The following is a 17,464-nucleotide window of genomic DNA, read 5'->3' on the forward strand; positions in this document are numbered from 1 at the left end:
TATCCCAGTGGTTGATTCTAGCTTTTATTTCTTGTGCTATGGGACTCCTGTTAAGGAAGTCTGATCCTAGACCAACAAGGTGAAGATTTGGACCTACTTTTTCTTCTATAATCTGCAGGGTCTCTGGTCTGATTCCGAGGTCCTTGATCCGTTTTGAGTTGAGTTTCGTGCATGGTGAGAGATATGGATTTAGTTTCATTCTGTTGCATATGGATTTCCAATTCTCCCAGCACCATTTGTTGAAGAGGCTATCTTTTCTCCATTGCATATTTTTGGCACCTTTGTCTAGTATGAGAAAATTGTATTTATTTGGGTTTGTGTCCGTGTCCTCTATTCTGTACCATTGATCTACCTTTCTATTTTGGTACCAATACCATGCCGTTTTTGTTACTATTGCTTTGTAGTAGAGTTGAAGATCTGGTATTGCAATACCCCCTGTTTCACTCTTCCTGCTAAGGATTGCTTTAGCTATTCTGGGTTTCTTATTCTTCCAGATGAATTTCATAATTGCTTGCTCTATTTCTGTAAGGTACGTCATTGGGATTTTAATTGGAATTGCATTGAATTTGTATAGCACTTTAGGTAGTATGGCCATTTTGACAATATTAATTCTTCCTATCCAAGAACATGGAAGATCTTTCCATCTTCTAAGGTGTTCTTTAATTTCTTTCTTTAGTGTTGTATAGTTCTCCTTGTAGAGGTCTTTCACCTCTTTTGTGAGATTGATTCCCAAGTATTCATTTTTTTCGAGGCTATTGTGAATGGGGTAGTTTTCCTAATTTCTCTTTCTGAAGATTCATCACTTATGTATAAAAATGCGTTGGATTTATGGGCATTGATCTTGTAACCTGCTACTTTACTGAATTCACTTATGAGTTCTAAGAGTTTTCTGGTGGAATTTCCAGGTTCCTCTAAATATATAATCATGTCATCAGCGAACAGGGATAGTTTGAGTTCTTCTTTTCCAATTCGTATCCCTTTAATTTCTTTGGTTTGTCTAATTGCTCTGGCTAGAGTCTCAAGAACAATGTTGAATAGAAGTGGTGAAAGAGGGCATCCCTGCCTTGTTCCAGTTTTTAGGGGGAATGCTTTCAGTTTTTCACCATTTAGAATGATATTAGCCGTGGGCTTAGCATAAATGGCCTTTACAATGTTAAGGAATGTTCCCACTATCCCTATTTGTTCTAGTGTTTTGAGCATGAAGGGGTGCTGTATTTTATCAAATGCTTTTTCTGCATCTATTGAAATAATCATGTGATTCTTGACTTTAAGTCTATTGATATGGTGAATTACGTTTATTGATTTCCTGATGTTGAACCAACCTTGCATCCCTGGGATGAAACACACTTGATCATGGTGCACTGTCTTTTTAATATGTTTTTGTATGCGATTTGCTAAAATTTTGTTGAGAATGTTTGCGTCGATGTTCATTAAGGATATTGGTCTGAAATTTTCTTTCCTTGATGAGTCTCTGTCTGGTTTAGGTATCAGTGTGGTATTGGCTTCATAGAATGAGTTTGGGAGGGTTCCCTCCTCTTCTATTTTATGGAATACTTTGAGAAGTATTGGAATGAGCTCTTCTTTAAAGGTTTTGTAGAACTCGGCTGAGAAATCATCTGGTCCCGGACTTTTCTTTGATGGTAGGCTTTTGATGACTTCTTCTATTTCAGTACTTGAAATTGGTCTATTTAAATTGTGTATGTCCTCCTCGTTCAGTTTAGGCAATTCATATGTCTCTAGAAACCTGTTGATGTCTTCGAAATTTTCTATTTTGTTGGAGTATAGATTTTCAAAATAGCTTCTAATTATGTTTTGTATTTCAATCCTGTCTGTTGTGATATTTCCTTGTTCATTCCGAATTTTAGTGATTTGGGTTTTCTCTCGTCTTTTCTTTGTTAGTGTGGCTAAAGGTTTATCAATTTTGTTTATTTTTTCGAAGAACCAACTATTTATTTTGTCAATTTTTTGTATTGTTTCTTTTGTTTCAATTTCATTGATTTCAGCTCTGAGTTTAACTATTTCCTGTCTTCTACTACTTTCGGTGCTGTTCTGTTCTTCTTTTTCTAGGGCTTTGAGCTGTAGTGTTAGGTCGTTTATTTGTTGAGTTTTACTTCTTTTATTAAATGCGCTCCATGAAATAAATTTCCCTCTAAGTACTGCTTTCATAGTGTCCCAGAGATTTTGATATGATGTTTCTTTGTTCTCATTTACCTCTAAGAATTTTTTAATTTCCTTCCTAATATCTTCTGTTATCCATTCATCATATAATAGCATATTGTTTAATCTCCAGATGTTGGAAGAGTTTCTGTGTTTTACTCTTTCATTTATTTCTAACTTCAATCCATTATGATCTGATAGAATACATGGTAGTGTCTCTATCTTCTTGTATTTGCTAACATTAGCTTTGTGGCATAATATATGGTCTATTTTAGAGAAGGATCCATGTGCTGCTGAGAAGAAAGTGTATTCGCTCTTGGTTGGATGGTATATTCTATAAATGTCCGTTAAGTCTAAATTATTGATTGTGTTATTGAGATCTATGGTTTCTTTGTTCAATTTTTGTCTGGAAGATCTGTCCAGTGGTGAGAGAGGCGTGTTAAAATCACCTAGTATTATTGTGTTATGGTCTATTTGGTTTCTGAAATTGAGAAGGATTTGTTTGACATACATGGATGAGCCACTGTTTGGGGCATAGATGTTTATGATTGTTATATCTTGCTGATTTATGCTTCCCTTAAGCAGTATGAAATGACCTTCTTTATCCCTTCTGACTAACTTTGGCTTGAAGTCCACATTATCGGAAATGAGGATGGATACTCCAGCTTTTTTGCTGAGTCCATGTGCATGGTATGTTTTTCCCCATCCTTTCACCTTTAATCTATGGGTATCTTTTTCTATGAGGTGAGTCTCTTGCAGGCAACATATTGTTGGATCTTTCTTTTTAATCCAATCTGCCAGTCTATGTCTTTTGATTGATGAATTCAGGCCATTAACATTCAGGGTTATTATAGAGATATGATTTGGTTTCCCGGTCATTTGGTTCATTTTTTAAATTTTATTTATTTATTTGTTTGACACAGCTTGTTTCCTCCTTTATTTGACAATTCCTTTAGGATAATTCCTCCCTTTGCTGATTTGCTTCTTTGTTTTTCATCTCTTCCTCATGGAATATTTTGCTGAGAATGTTCTGTAATGCTGGCTTTCTTTTTGTAAATTCTTTTAGCTTTTGTTTATCATGGAAGGATTTTATTTCACCATCAAATTGAAGGTAAGTTTTGCTGGGTATAAGATTCTTGGTTGGCATCCATTTTCTTTCAGGGCTTGAAAAATGTTGTTCCAGGTCCTTCTAGCTTTTAGGGTCTGGATTGAAATCTGCTGATATCCATATTGTTTTCCCCCTGAATGTAATTTGGTTCTTTTCTCTCACAGCCTTTAAAATTCTGTCTTTATTTTGTATGTTAGGTATTTTCATTATAATGTGCCTTCTTGTGGGTCTGTTGTAATTTTGTGTATTTGGAGTCCTATAAGCCTCTTGAACTTGATTTTCCATTTCATTCTTCAGATTTGGGAAATTTTCTGATATTATTTCATTGAATAAATTGTTCATTCCTTTGGCTTGTTTCTCTAGGCCTTCCTCAATCCCAATAATTCTTAAATTTGGCCTTTTCATGATATCCCATAGTTCTTGTAGATTCTGTTCCATCTTCTCTGTTTGTTCAACTTTGTTTTCAAGGTTAAATATTTTGTCTTCAATGTCTGAGGTTCTGTCTTCCAGGTGTTCTATCCTATTGGATATGTTTTCTATGGAGTTCTTAATTTGGTTTATTGTTTCCTTCATGTCAAGGATTTCTGTTTGGTTTTTTTTCAATATCTCTAACTCTTTATTGAAATGATCTTTTGCTTCCTGTATTTGCTCTTTTAACTGTCAATTGGTGCGATCAATCAATGCTTGCATTTGCTCTTTCATCTCATCATTCAGTGCATGCATTTGCTCTTTCATCTCATCGTTTGTTTCTCTGATCATTTTAATTGTGTACATTCTGAACTCCTTTTCTGTCATTTCTTCTGCCATGCTGTCATTGGGTTTTATTGATGTAACATCTAGATTTGTTTGCAGCATTTTCTTTCCTTGTTTTCTCATATTGTTCAGGTATCAGTGGACCACTGAGATATTGCAGATTTCCTCTATTGACTTACAATGTCCCTGAAGATTTCTATATATATCCCCCCTTAGCCTTCAGTAGGCTGAAGTCTTGGAGGAAGTTGATAATGAGGTGCTCCACAAGGAAGCTGCCTCTCTAGGAGTGGTGGCCTTCAGGTGGGGTATAATCCCTGCTAGTGAGCAGAGGTGCCTCCACTTGTTGACCAATGGTCATCCAAAGGGGACCTAGGCTGCGGGCTGAGGCAAGGCCTGTTTGGGCATGAGTCTCTGGTTTTACCATCCTTGTGGGGAAACCTCACCCGGCAGGGAAGACTCACCCGGTGGGGAGGTCTCGCTGGTCAGTTCCCTCCTAGAGGTTCCCCTCAATTTACAGCTACCGCCTGGGCTGGGCTGCCTTCCTCTGCAAAGTTCCCAGGGGCCCGGCCCTACCTCCTGGGCCTGGAAGCCTCACCCTTCACAGATGAATCTCCTTAGTCTGCCCCTCCTCAGAGAATCTGCCCGCAGGCCTGGAACCTTCGCTCCGCCCTAAGCCTGTCTCTGTGTGGCTCTTCCACCAAGAAGCCTCCTAGATCCTGGGACCCTGCTCTGCACCTAATCGCCTGGCTATGCGGCCCCTCCTCTGAGCAGCCACCTGGGGCCCCAAACAATCGCTCTGAGTCCCAGAGACCCGCCACATGCCTCTTCCTCCAGACAGCCACCCAGTATTCCGGTGCGGTCACTAGGAGTCCAAGAAACTCACTGCGTGCCTCCACCTCCCACCAACCACCCGTAGCCCTGGGCAATCAATCACTCCGAGTCGAAATGACACTCCCCGTTCCTCCTCCTTCTCCAGATAACCCCCCGGGTGTTCAGGAGCGGTCACTCTGAGTGGTTCTGAATCCATGTGACCCGCTGCACGGGTCCTCTGGGCAACCGCCCGGAGCTCTGCTGCGGCCACTCAAGACCAAGCGACCCACCACGCTTCTCCTCCAGGCAGCCCCCCTGTGTTCAGGAGCGGTCGCTTTAAGTCCAAACAACTCACCACTCGCCTTCTCCTCTGAGCAGCCGCCTGGAGCGCTAATGCAGTCACTGCGAGTCCAAACAACCCACCGCGCTCCTCCTCCTCCTCCTCCTCCTCCTCCTCCTCCGGGCAGGCCCCGGTGTTCAGAAGTGGTCTGAGTCCAAACAACTCGCCACGCAGCCCCTCCTCTGGCAACCGCCTGTAGCTCTGGTGCAGTCACTCCGAATCCAAGCGGCCACGCTCCTCCTCCTCCTCCTCAGGGCAGGCCCCGGTGTTCTGAGTCCACACAGCTCTCCTCGCCACTCCTCCCCTGGGCAGCCGCCGGGGTCCCAGTGGTTGCTCCGAGTCCCAGCGCTGTGCCGAGCGGCCTCCTTTACGGCGCTCCCAGTTGTCCGCGTTCACTGCTTCAGTGGGGGGAGGGGCGTCTCGCCGGCAGCTCTACTTCACAAAGTTCCCTGCGTTCCGGGACCACCGTCCCATCCGGGACGCCTTCCCAACGGGTGAGAGTCACCCGGCTGCTTTGAGTTGGTCCCAAGTGTCTCAAAATCTCCTCTTTTGAATCCTGAGTCCTGGAGCAACATGAAATGCAGCCACCCTCTAGGCCACCATCATGAAACCTCCTTAAGTGGTATTATTTACTCCTCACAGTAACTTCCAAAAAATATCATCAGAACCACTGCACAGATGAGGAAACTGAGGTTCATGCCAAATTTCCTCAGAAGTAATCTCACGGGATTTGTGGAAGGACTGGCATAACTATGTGCTGTGAGCTGTCCGGTGGGGTTGATTTGGAGTGGGGACAAACGAGTAGCAAGGCTCTTGAATTCGAACAGTTTATTGTTGGATCAAGAATCCTGGGAACCCTGGCTCTCAAAGCTGGAACTTGAGACCTCCAACCTCGTACTCCAACTTGAACTCCGCACCCATATTCTTTATATTTGGATCAACATTATATCTCTTAGGTTATGGACTTTCCTAAGTGTGTAAAAAGGTACCAGCAAATGTTAAAATGACTTGTGAAGAATCTCCTGAGGTGCCCAGGGATGATGATGGGGATGTTGCCATGTCCCAGGCAGACATCCCCAACTGAAGCCTACATATCACCCACACGCCAAAACCCAAGAGGTTAAGATGAGCTAAGGTTTATACATGGCGAATTGCCAGGCTTATTGTTGAAAGCTGAGAAATTGAAAATAAAAATTTTGAGGCGCCTCAATAAAAAACAAGTTGTTCCCACCTTGTTTCCTGAGAAGTTCAGTCCCTGGGTCCTATAGACTCAAGCGCACCTCAGAAAACAATTTCAGGAAGTTATTTTTTCTGGTTATTGAATATGTATTTCTTATTTTAGTTAATTATTCATGCAAAGTAAAATAAACTCTTCTTCCTTATTTACTGCATTCAGCTAAAAATACAAATGTTGCCCTATCTCATCTTGCTAAACTGAAATGCCAGCCTCATGAGTTTTCAGACTATTTTAAAATGGTGAACTTCAATCAAAGCAGAAAACTTTGCTTCAAAAGTAAATTGGGGAAGAGTTTTTTTTTTTTTTTTTTTTTCCAGAATGAAGAGCATTTCTAAGTAGTCTTTGCCATAGACATTAATTAAATTCTCTTTAATATCATTTAAAAATTTCATTCCTTTCTCCTCTATGTCATTTGGTAAGTTATCTTTGATTCCAGACAACAAAAACCAAGCAGGACAACTGTAAGGGAATCCTTTCCTGAAACACTTCAGGATCGCCACAATCAGCTTGGGGAATAGGCATGCCCAGAGCCCTCACCCAAGCAATGAGAGGCTTCCTTCATCTACGGTGTCCTTCAGACCTCTGCCCCGAACTTCACCTTGCAAAATCCCCATCAGTTCTTTTCCCCTCTTTCTGGATTAAAAAATAATGCTTTATAGCCAAGATGCCCAGTGACAGATGGCTCATTTCATGGTTGTAATGTCAGCATTTGGGTCTCTGAGGAGATGATTCCAGGAATAGAAAGTGGAACACACTCAGGAATGGATACAAAACAGAATCTAACCCAAGGAGCGCTCCTCTAGTCATCAATGGAGTAGAGTCCCTTTCTAAATGGAGTGGAGCCCCTTTCCACTACCAGCAGGTTGTGGCCTCTTTTCCTTCTCAATATGGCGACTGGTGCATAGACTGAGGCATGGTGTCCAGGCTCTCCTCTGCCCAGAAACAGCTTGATAATTCTGAATCACTCTTCTATTTTCTCCCAAGAAAAAAAGTAGGCATCATAATAGTTATTTACCTTCCAGGATTCTTGTAGGCTCCAAATTTGTAAGGGATTTGATTGAGTGCTTAGTCCTGGTTAAGTGCTTAATCAATAGTAACTGTTATTTTCTTCCCACAAATAACTTGATTTTATATGCAGGAACAATGCATAATATAACATAAGCCAAGATGTACAACACAGAAAATCTACTAATGGAAATGCTATTTTGTTAAGATTCCCAATTCAGATGGGACTTAAACCAAATTAGGCTAAAACCAGCATCTTATTGTGTTAATGTAGGATCAGGGAATTTCTCTGAACAGACCTTGTGAGACAATTGCTTGTTCTTTTCACTGATGAGGTTTCTAAAGCAAAGAGAGATTGTGACTTATCTCTAAGCATATCTGAGAAGTATTTCTGATAAAAATTTCCCACTTGCTCATTAGAATTGATTCTAAATTTGATTTTTTGTTTTACTTGTAGAGAAAATGTATGAATTTTTCCATCACATGTATTTGCAAAGGCATAATTTACAAAAAATCCATATTCTTCTAACTTGGCACATTCTAATATTCCCTAGAGGTGTGTATTTGTGCTGCTGGAATCACTGCTTCACCATTTGGCACCTGAATCAACAGAGTTCAATGGTTTTATCACCACTGTCTAAACAGTACCACCCATCCAAATGTATTCCACAACTACCCATCTCTGCTCCATGCCTTTGCCTGGGTCTGTGTCTTACTCAGGTACTTACTCATTTGCTTCTAAAGAATGGTGATTCCCAGAATCTGTTAAAATCTTGACCTTTGAGTTCAGTCATTTCCTATCATTATATTTCCTAACCTTCTTCCTTCAAGATATTTTGCAAATTGAAGGTCACATAAATTTCATCAAATTCATGTTCTCTGAAATGTCCTCCTAAATCTTCTCTCTCTCTCTTATGATTAATTTGGGCTTCATACCATTGATACTGAATAAACATTGAGAGCCAGAACATTTGCATATATTACTTTTAATTCTTATCAAAGTTCTCTGTGTTCATAATGCAATTATTCCCATGTTAGAGATGCAGAAACTAAGAATCAGGGAATGTAAGTAACTCCCCAAGAGCCCAGAGTAAGTGGTTTCTTTTCCCATAAGCGAAGATGCACAAGAGGGTCCTGTGGAGTACACAAAAGTAATCTGGCATGCTTAATAGAAGTCCATCTCAGACACTTTATACCCCAAATTCCAGCCCCAGCTCCCAGATTCTGATTCAGTGGGTGGACCCATCTCCACCGCTCCCCAGGAGATTCTGTTGCAGGCCATCTGTGCAGCACAACCAGCTCAGGAGCTTGGCTCTGCATCTCCAGCTGTGTACCCACTACATAAGAAGCACCACATTTCCTCCTTTTCTTCTCCTGAAAGCCATAAATTAACCAAGTACAAATGTTGAGATTCACTTTTCTAACAAAACTTAAACTCTGTGGGTCTTTTATGAATTTAGATTTTGTTAGGAGACAAAATTCTAGCCTGAGAATTGATAGACCTGATTTCTTTGTGGCTTTCCTTTATTGACTTCTTGTATGTCATCTGATAAAATAAACTCATTTTGTCTTATTCTCCTCTTATTTAAAGGACATGTGAAAATTCATGTCTACTATACAACCTAGGAGACTCTGAAGAGGAAACTGACTACGGGCAAAGTATGTAAAGTCCAGGCAAAGATCATAGTACAAGTTCTCGAGATCAAATGACTGATATATGTTGGACATGTTCATCTTATCAGGGTGGCCACGTAGCTTTACAAAACACCAGGCATAACACATTTGGTTGGAATTTGTGAGACTAGGGTGCAGTTATCCTGTAGTCTACAAGTTTTATGCACTTGGAAATGTTATTTAAGGTCCATGCATTTTATTTTTTCATATGTGAAATGAAAAATAATAATATTTTTAATCTAATGGGGCCTGTCACAGCACTTTGCATAAATGTACTGTGGCAAATTGTTCAGTCCAAATATTCACAATAGCCTGATTTGAAAATAGGAATCATCTCAGCCTATATGTTCTTAAGTCTGCTATATGTGGTACAATATTAGGTGCTACGGAAATAAATATGCCCCTACCCCAACTTTTAGGGGAGTTATACTCAAATAGAAGAGATGTTCTTACATGATAACTAAGGCCACCAACTTGGAGAGTGTTCTCAAGGTACTGTTAAGACAGGCATAGAAAAGTGTATATGATATAACTCTTATTTTAAATTGCTTTTCCTTTTTTCTTTCTTTCTTGTCTTTTTTTTTTTTTTTTTTTTTTTTTTGGTGGTGCCTGGGTATCAAACCCAGGGTTTTATGCTCCTAGGTAAATGCTGTACCACTAAGCTGTACTCCCAGCTCTTAAAAACAATTTTAAAATAATGGCAGAACAGATAGATAGACAGACAGACAGATATTGATTGATTATATGGAATTAAATATGTACATACACACAATATGTATGCACACATGTAAAATAAGAACATTTTTACATAGTTTATAATTGATTAACATATGTATACATATGTACATACACATATACACATTAATCTAGGATGTTTTGTAGAAAGGATTAAGAAATAAGAAAGAGAGAAGCAAGGAAAACATAAGTAAATAATTTGACAGAGATGTACATAATAAAGAGAGCATAAATAATATGACCCCATTTAAATAAATTTGATGCATGAAAACAATCAAGATGCAAATAGAGTCTATCTCAAGGTAATGAGATTTAAATGATATTAACTCCTTTTCTGTATTATTAGAGGGCTTTTAAAAATTTTTAGTTGTAGATGGACACAATACCTTTATTTTATTTATTTATTTTTATGTGGTGCTGAGGATTGAAACCAGTGCCTCATCAATACGAGGCAAGCGCTCCACTACTGAGCTAAAATCCCAGCCCCTTGTTAGAGTTTTTTTTATAATAAATATTATTTATAACAACTAAAAAACATTTCAGCGAAGAGGGACTGTGCCAAAGACACTCATTGTTGTACATGGTATATTGTTTTATTCCATCTTTTCTGAATTATCTCTTACAAGTATGAATTATTTTTAAGTGGGAATCATATTCCTTAACCAGATATTCTTAGTAATCAAAAAATACAGTGGAATAGAGCTGTTTCAGTTGCCAAGTAAAGTATATGATGAACTTGTTTTGCCAGAAGAAATTCACTGAACACTTTTTTCCCTTCTGTGACTGTTTTCAATTCTGTAATTCATGTATCTGTTGAAAGAATCTAGTATTTTAAAAAACTTTACAATGTGTTTTCACTCATGTTTTTCCAACTGGTTGTTTTCTGCAATTCATCATGCCTAAACTCAATTCATCCTCTTCTCTTCCACCTCTACTTCTTTGTCTCCCTTTCAAAAACAGTGTCAGCACTGTCCTCCAAGTCACACGAATTGGATTATCAAGGAGCCACCCTAGATTCCTTCCTTTAGTTTTGGCCCTCTGGATAAAATAAGTCCAGCATTGCTATAGATGCGCATCTATATCTTTAATCCTTAAATCAGTTTCCCACCCCTATCTCACTTTGAAATTTTGATAAAGTAATTCAACAGAATGTTCAACCTTCTTTACATACACACTCTGTAAAAAGTTGTGAATTGTCTGCCTAAATTCACTTCTTTCAAAGAACCAATCTCTCGTAAAACATGTAGTCTTAGGGACTGTCAGTCCCTGTACTGTGTCAATCACTCACTGACACTACAAGCCAGGCAGTGAGAGAGCTCCATCTCCATTAGTTGGTTCAGGGATGGGAACATAATAAGAAAAGTTTCAGGCATTTCATCTCAAGACTTTTCTGCTAGAATTAGAGGAAAAACTCTTTCTTGCTTTTGGTGGATTATATAGATTAATTTAACAAACTCCTCTTATTTATTTCCTTTAAACTTTCTAGGACATCATGTTCCATTAATGCAGCCATGTTTAGGCAGTGTAGAGACACAGAAAAATTGAACTATTTTAATTATCATAGACATAGATTTTCATCTGGTTTAGGAACCGATTCCAATTTTAGAAGGTAGCCAGGTTAAGTAGTGCTTTGTGATGATTTCTAATTTTTTTTATCAGCATGGTGGTTCCAAAAATACAAAGCTATTATTTTCAACTATTATTTTCAAGTTGGCTACAAATGTCTTTATGTTTTCACACCCCACATTATTGCCATAATAATTGTTTATTTTTGTTGTCCTTTTTGTTCATTAATAATGTGCATACAAAGTATATATCTTAAATGTATAACTCAATAAGTTTTTACAACTCAACACTATATTCTATATGCTATGATATATTTGGTATGTACATAACTAAATTTAAGTTGTCCAGGTGAGGACCATGTTTTCACATTTGACAGCACCCAGCTCAATCCTAAATTGAACATGAATCACCAAGGCAGATGCAACTGTTCTTTACCTACCAAACACAGGTATTTTGTATCAGGTTAAAAGGCATAAGTTTACTCCAGTTTATTCATGTAAAACAATAAACACATTTATCACTAACAATTGTCTAGTACCTATAGATACTATTACTACTTCAGTTTCATAAATTAGGAAACTGTGTTGAAGACCGATTTAAAAATAACAGATCAAAGAGCCAGTAAATTGAAAAGCAAGACCCCAACATAAAAATATCAAAAATAAAAAAGGAAGAATTTAAGTCTTCTAGTTCCTCCACTGTGATAACTATCTTTTCTTCAAGACTGAGAAAATATTTATCAATTTTTCTTAAGATCAAGGGTAGGAACACACTTTTCTTTAGTAAACAGTGATGATTCAGACTTAGAGAAGGAAAGCAGTCAAAGAAACTCTAACAGCATATCAAATTCTGCAAAGACAACAAACAAAACTACATGTTATAAATTTGACTTACTTTTTGATTGAAAGCCTTTTGCATCTATTCCTGAATCCAGATCACCTTGGCAATATTGGCTTCTTTTCCATATTGCTGCTTGTATGGAATTCTAGGATATTTGGGGGGCTCTTCCAGATGAGTGGGATGGTACTTCTGCGTAATTGGCAGCCTCCCCTTATCTCCTGAAATGCCTGCCATTTTATAACAAGCAGATGGAGGAGAAAGTAAGATTGCCCTTGAGGCCAATGAGACCACCCCAACCCACAAACCACAAAGTCACATTTATTCAAATTGCTTAAGGTAAATAAATTCTTCAAATTCTTGGATTACATGTCTAAAATAAACCAAAATTTTTTCTTAGATGCATAGTTTGAAAAGCTATGAATACTACTAAGCAATTTTGGGTGACATATCTATGTACTAATTCAGATTTTATTGTGGATATTTCTCTTAAAAAGTAAAACCAGTAGACATTAGTGATTTGGTAACTACCTTTGTTTGGTTATGCTGCACTTAATACAGCTAAGATGAGGAAAGGAAATTTTAATGAGATTTTTAAACACAAACTGACAAAAATAATACATACACTAATTTGATACCTTTGCCATGTAATACTCTAAAGAATGCAATGGAATTGGCATATCTTGATTCTGAGCTACAGAAAACTCTTCATGTAGATCCCATACATGAAGAATGGATAGATTATAAGTCTGTAGACAAGGAAGATAAAATAGGATTTAAAATGATTTTGAAATTATAATCGCATTTAACTCATCACTTTAACAGAATATTTAACAAATTATGTTTCAAAATAAGAGTTTCATTTTCTTATTACTAAAAAGATATGAAAGGCAATGATAAACTGTTCATGGTAGAGAGAAACATGGCCTTAACTATTAACAAATATCTCTTGCTCTTTTATCCCAAAAATATTCTGTTGATGAATGTTTTTCAAATAAAGTGATAGCAACCACATCAGACATGCCATTTTGAAGTTGCTTTAATAACTTGATGATCTAAAGAAACTGAAGGAATGATAACTCCATTAAGTTATCCACCCAAACTCCTCTGCCTGCAACCTTGTAGGCAGGAAAGTTCAACAGTATCTCCCATAATACATTTTCTTAGCAAATGTTCTTGGAGAACTAGGTAGGGAAGAGGGCAGACAATGTGTCTGTAGTTCTATTTAAGAATTGCACAGTATAAAATTTGGGAGGAAGAAGAGACCTTAGAAGTCATCTCATCGATGTCTTCATTTTACCCACAAAGGAACCAAGCTCAGAGGAACTCAACAACTCACACAGAGTGATGAAATAAATTCACAGTTAAGTCATAACCTTAACCCCTGTCAACTGACTCTTGAGATCACTAAAATTTTAAGCACAGAATTTTAAGTATATATGTATATAGCAAGGACTGTGTATAAGCACTGTCAGGTGCTTTATATTAATGTTCAATGCCCCAAACATTAATCCATTTTACCCCAAATGCTCTTGACAAAAGAAGTAAATGAGAAATAGGACAGTCTTTGCAGAGATAAAGGCCTAACTTTAAAACAAATCAATCAATGAAATGAGATTAATGTGATCCTGGGACTCTAGTACTTTTAGCCACCCTCGGGTAGTCAAGGTTAATCTTCTCTAAGAAAATATAGAATTTCAGGTTTCAATTGTTTTTATAATTTTCCAGTAAATGGCTATTATGGATTCCTAAACAATAAGACACTTGAGGTGCAAAGATGACATGGCCACAAATCCAGAGAAACAACAGACAACAGAAACAGAGTTCAGGAGAATAAGGAAATAAGACATTAGACTGGGTACTCTAACAGAGAATTGGAAACCTCAGAATAAACAGAAATTCTGGAATTAAAAAATACATTAACCAGCATAACACCTCAATGGAAATTATTCAACTAATGAGAAAATTCAAAAATCAGAATGTGAGTCAGAAGAAAATATTCAGATGAAGAACAGACACATAAAAATGTAGTAACTAGAGCAGATAATTTATTATGAAAAACTCTAATCCTTATTTTAGAAAGGAGAGAGGAATAAAGCAGAAGCAATATTTAAAACAAAAATGATGAAGAATTTATAAAACTGACTCAAGACAGAGATGGAAAAAACTCTATGAACTCCAAGGAAAAATAAACTGAAAAATCCCAGAGTTACATAATAAATAAAAACAGTGAAATTCAAAACAAAGAGAAAATCTTACATGCAGCCAGAAGAATAAAAAGATTGTCTTTGAAAAAAGCAACAGAATCGATGCTTACACCTTCTTTCAGTATTTGGTTTGGTGATTAGAGCAGAAGCAGGACCTAGAGACTGAGCAGGACCCATGAGTGGTATCTGGGGTATGAACATTATTCCCTTTCTTTATCTGTTGTTGTATTTCTTTATGGTCTTTTTACTGCAATAACTAGTCAAAGCTATAATATTTGTATTTAATATTTTATCATATAAATATTGGAAGTTCTTATATGTTTAAAAAAAATCTATGGGACCATTTTCTTGACGGTGCTTTTCTTACTTTATACATAACAGTGGATCATGACTCTTCTTAAGAGTTCCAGAGGCACCTTCCCGACCGCCCACCCTGCTTCTCTGCATCCTCATCTTCAGGATCACTGTGCATGACACTTCAAACATACAGAGAAGCCACGTTTGGTCCGCCATGGAATTATGACTTCAATAAAGGGCAAATATTGTTTTTTTTTTTTTCCTAAAACATATGTCTATAAGGGTGTTACATAGCTAATTTGTATAAATTCTATTATTAAGTAAAATAAAATAAAATAAAATAAAATAAAATAAAAACTAAAGGGCATGAGAAGTGATAGTCCTTCAGGAATGAGAGTAATGAGGTAACAACCTTAGAGCCCCCCAATAACAACACCTCTGATTTTTTATTTTCTAAGTTTTCCCTCTGTGCTTCTACAAACAGGAAATTGAAAGAGGGAGACTTATGTACATTTCCAAACACCCCTCTGTCAGCAAACCCAATTCTTTATCTAAGTTCCCAAAAATATCTCCTAGTCCAACATACTTATTTTTATTTTTCGTTTGGTTTCACTGCATTCTACATCAAAGCAATAGTTCTCAGCCTCCCTTTCACATCCCTAAATCCTGTTGCCTTTATTCAATTTCTTCTTACTATATTTTGATGTTTTTATTTTTATGGTCCATTCTACTCTATTTTCTTTGGGAACAGTGAGCATTACAAATACTCCTGGCCCTGGCCCTGAGACTATCATAAATCCTCTGTTCTGCCCTTTTGTCTCACTAAACTAAACTAAATCCCATATTTAAATGATAGATAATACTACCTATTTCATATACATTTGCCAAAGACATGGAAAGTTATATTTGTTAATTCATGGATGTTTTTGAGATTTAGACTAATTATATGGATTCAATAGCATGTTCTTACATATCTAGCAATGATCTCTTTTAAAAAGATCACTAGACAGTGAATTAATTATTATAATGGCAAATATACAAAAAAATTCACATAATTATGATTGTGATAATGTGTGATATTATCATTATCACAGAGATAATGATCATAAAGACAATGATAATTAAATCTGTGAGTTAAATATCATTATACCTGTATTCATACAAAAAACAAACAAACAAACAAAAAAAACATGGCTTCCCTGGGTGTCAGTAAGTGGAACAAGGCTCTGAGGATGATTAGCCTATAGTCATACTACTAATACTCTTTTGCACAAACTCCTACAAGTTATTTTGAGCCTGTTGTATTTCCAAAGGTATTGTCAAATGTTAGTCAATACATATAAAACATGAAAGAGGAAATACAGAGCAAGCGTCTTCAAAGATCACCAAGTATCAACATAATTTTCTATTGTCAACTTCTGGAAAGCTGAAAAGTAATTCCAATTACACTCTGAATTTTAGATGATCTAGATTTACACTTACCTATGGAGTACACTTCAGTTATGGCCACTTATTGCTTTTGGAGCCAACAAGAGTTTAAGACATCATTCATATGTGTTGAGTCATGTAGTATATATAGGACAAATAAAATGAAACATTAAAAACCCAGGAGTAGTTGAGAGTATTAATTGTTTATTTCCTTTTTTATTGATTCCTATGATGCTTTTTTTTATTTGTTTGGTGTTTTTTGTTGTTTGTTTGCAGCACTGGGGATTGAACCCAGGATCTTGCACTTGGTAGGAGAGCACTCTACCACCAAACGACATCCCCAGAGCTGCTTTGATGCTTTTTGGACTCAGAGAACAGAAGCATCACTGTCCCTGATCAAACATGAGGGGAGAAAAAAGCAAAAACTATAGCCAAAGTCAGGACACGTCAAAGAAATTGGAAAAATTACCTTCATTCATCTATTACAACCCTAGTCTAAGAATAAAAAAGAGATATTATTTTTCGGAGTCCTAGAAAAAAAAAGTCTAAGAAATGAATTTGTGAAGTCAAGTTTGATTTAGAAAATAACTTGAATAAGAATAGTTAAGACTTACTTTCAAGTTTTGTCAACGGAATTTTACTGGTGCTCCCTTTTTACAGAGAAAAATAATTTATATTCACTTGCCATTAACTTGGTCAAATAACTCTGTTACCATCTTTTTGACAAAGACAATTAACCCTAAAATTATGATAGGTTTGGAAAATATATATTGAGGTCCATGAATCCTTTTAAATACTAGAGGAAATTCTAAAGATACAGAAAGATTCAGGATTCCAGAGCCAAACTGTGTGTTCAAATCCTGGCTCTATCATTTACTAAGAGTGTGACCTCAGGTAATTTACCTGAACTCTAAAAAGTGTTCTTGCACCAATGAAGAGTACTTCTAGTGGAGAGTAGCAGGAAAACCCTATGAAAGGTATTTAAGCTGTACAAATATTTGTGCTTATGTTATAAGAATTTCAGAAGCAGATGGTTTCAAAACTGGGTCAGTGGCCTAAAAATATAACCCAGGATTCAGGCTCATTCCATCTTCATGTTCTTCCCAGGCTTAGTTATGGGCTCTTCATTCTCATGCTAGTTGCTAATGATCAGGATAGGTGGTGCCTCAGCTGTCAGCATCAAGAACTCACATAGGGAAAGAAGAATGCCAGTGAGGTCCCCACTCACAGGTGCAATGACACCTGTTCTGAAGAGGATGCAAATGGCATCCTTAAGATTTAGGACACTTCCCCTTCACATGTGAAGTAAA

The 17,464-nt window shown here is 37.2% G+C and overlaps 1 protein-coding gene across 4 annotated transcripts in view; it reads right to left on the bottom strand.

The window, feature by feature from the left end:
• Window positions 1-17,464, bottom strand: part of LMNTD1 (lamin tail domain containing 1) — a 475,302-nt gene that overhangs the window by 350,603 nt on the left and 107,235 nt on the right. For 3 of the 4 annotated variants that reach the window (XM_079139428.1, XM_079139427.1, XM_079139422.1), the window contains one exon: window positions 12,280-12,452. The gene's annotated coding sequence lies outside the window, so the exon portion shown is untranslated. Of the gene's footprint in view, window positions 1-12,279; window positions 12,453-12,847; window positions 12,969-17,464 lie in introns of those variants that run through there. The other variant, XM_079139426.1, reaches the window with a different exon arrangement.

This window comes from Sciurus vulgaris (genome assembly GCF_902686455.1).
Source record: "Sciurus vulgaris genome assembly, chromosome: 5".
NCBI lineage: Eukaryota > Metazoa > Chordata > Mammalia > Rodentia > Sciuridae > Sciurus > Sciurus vulgaris.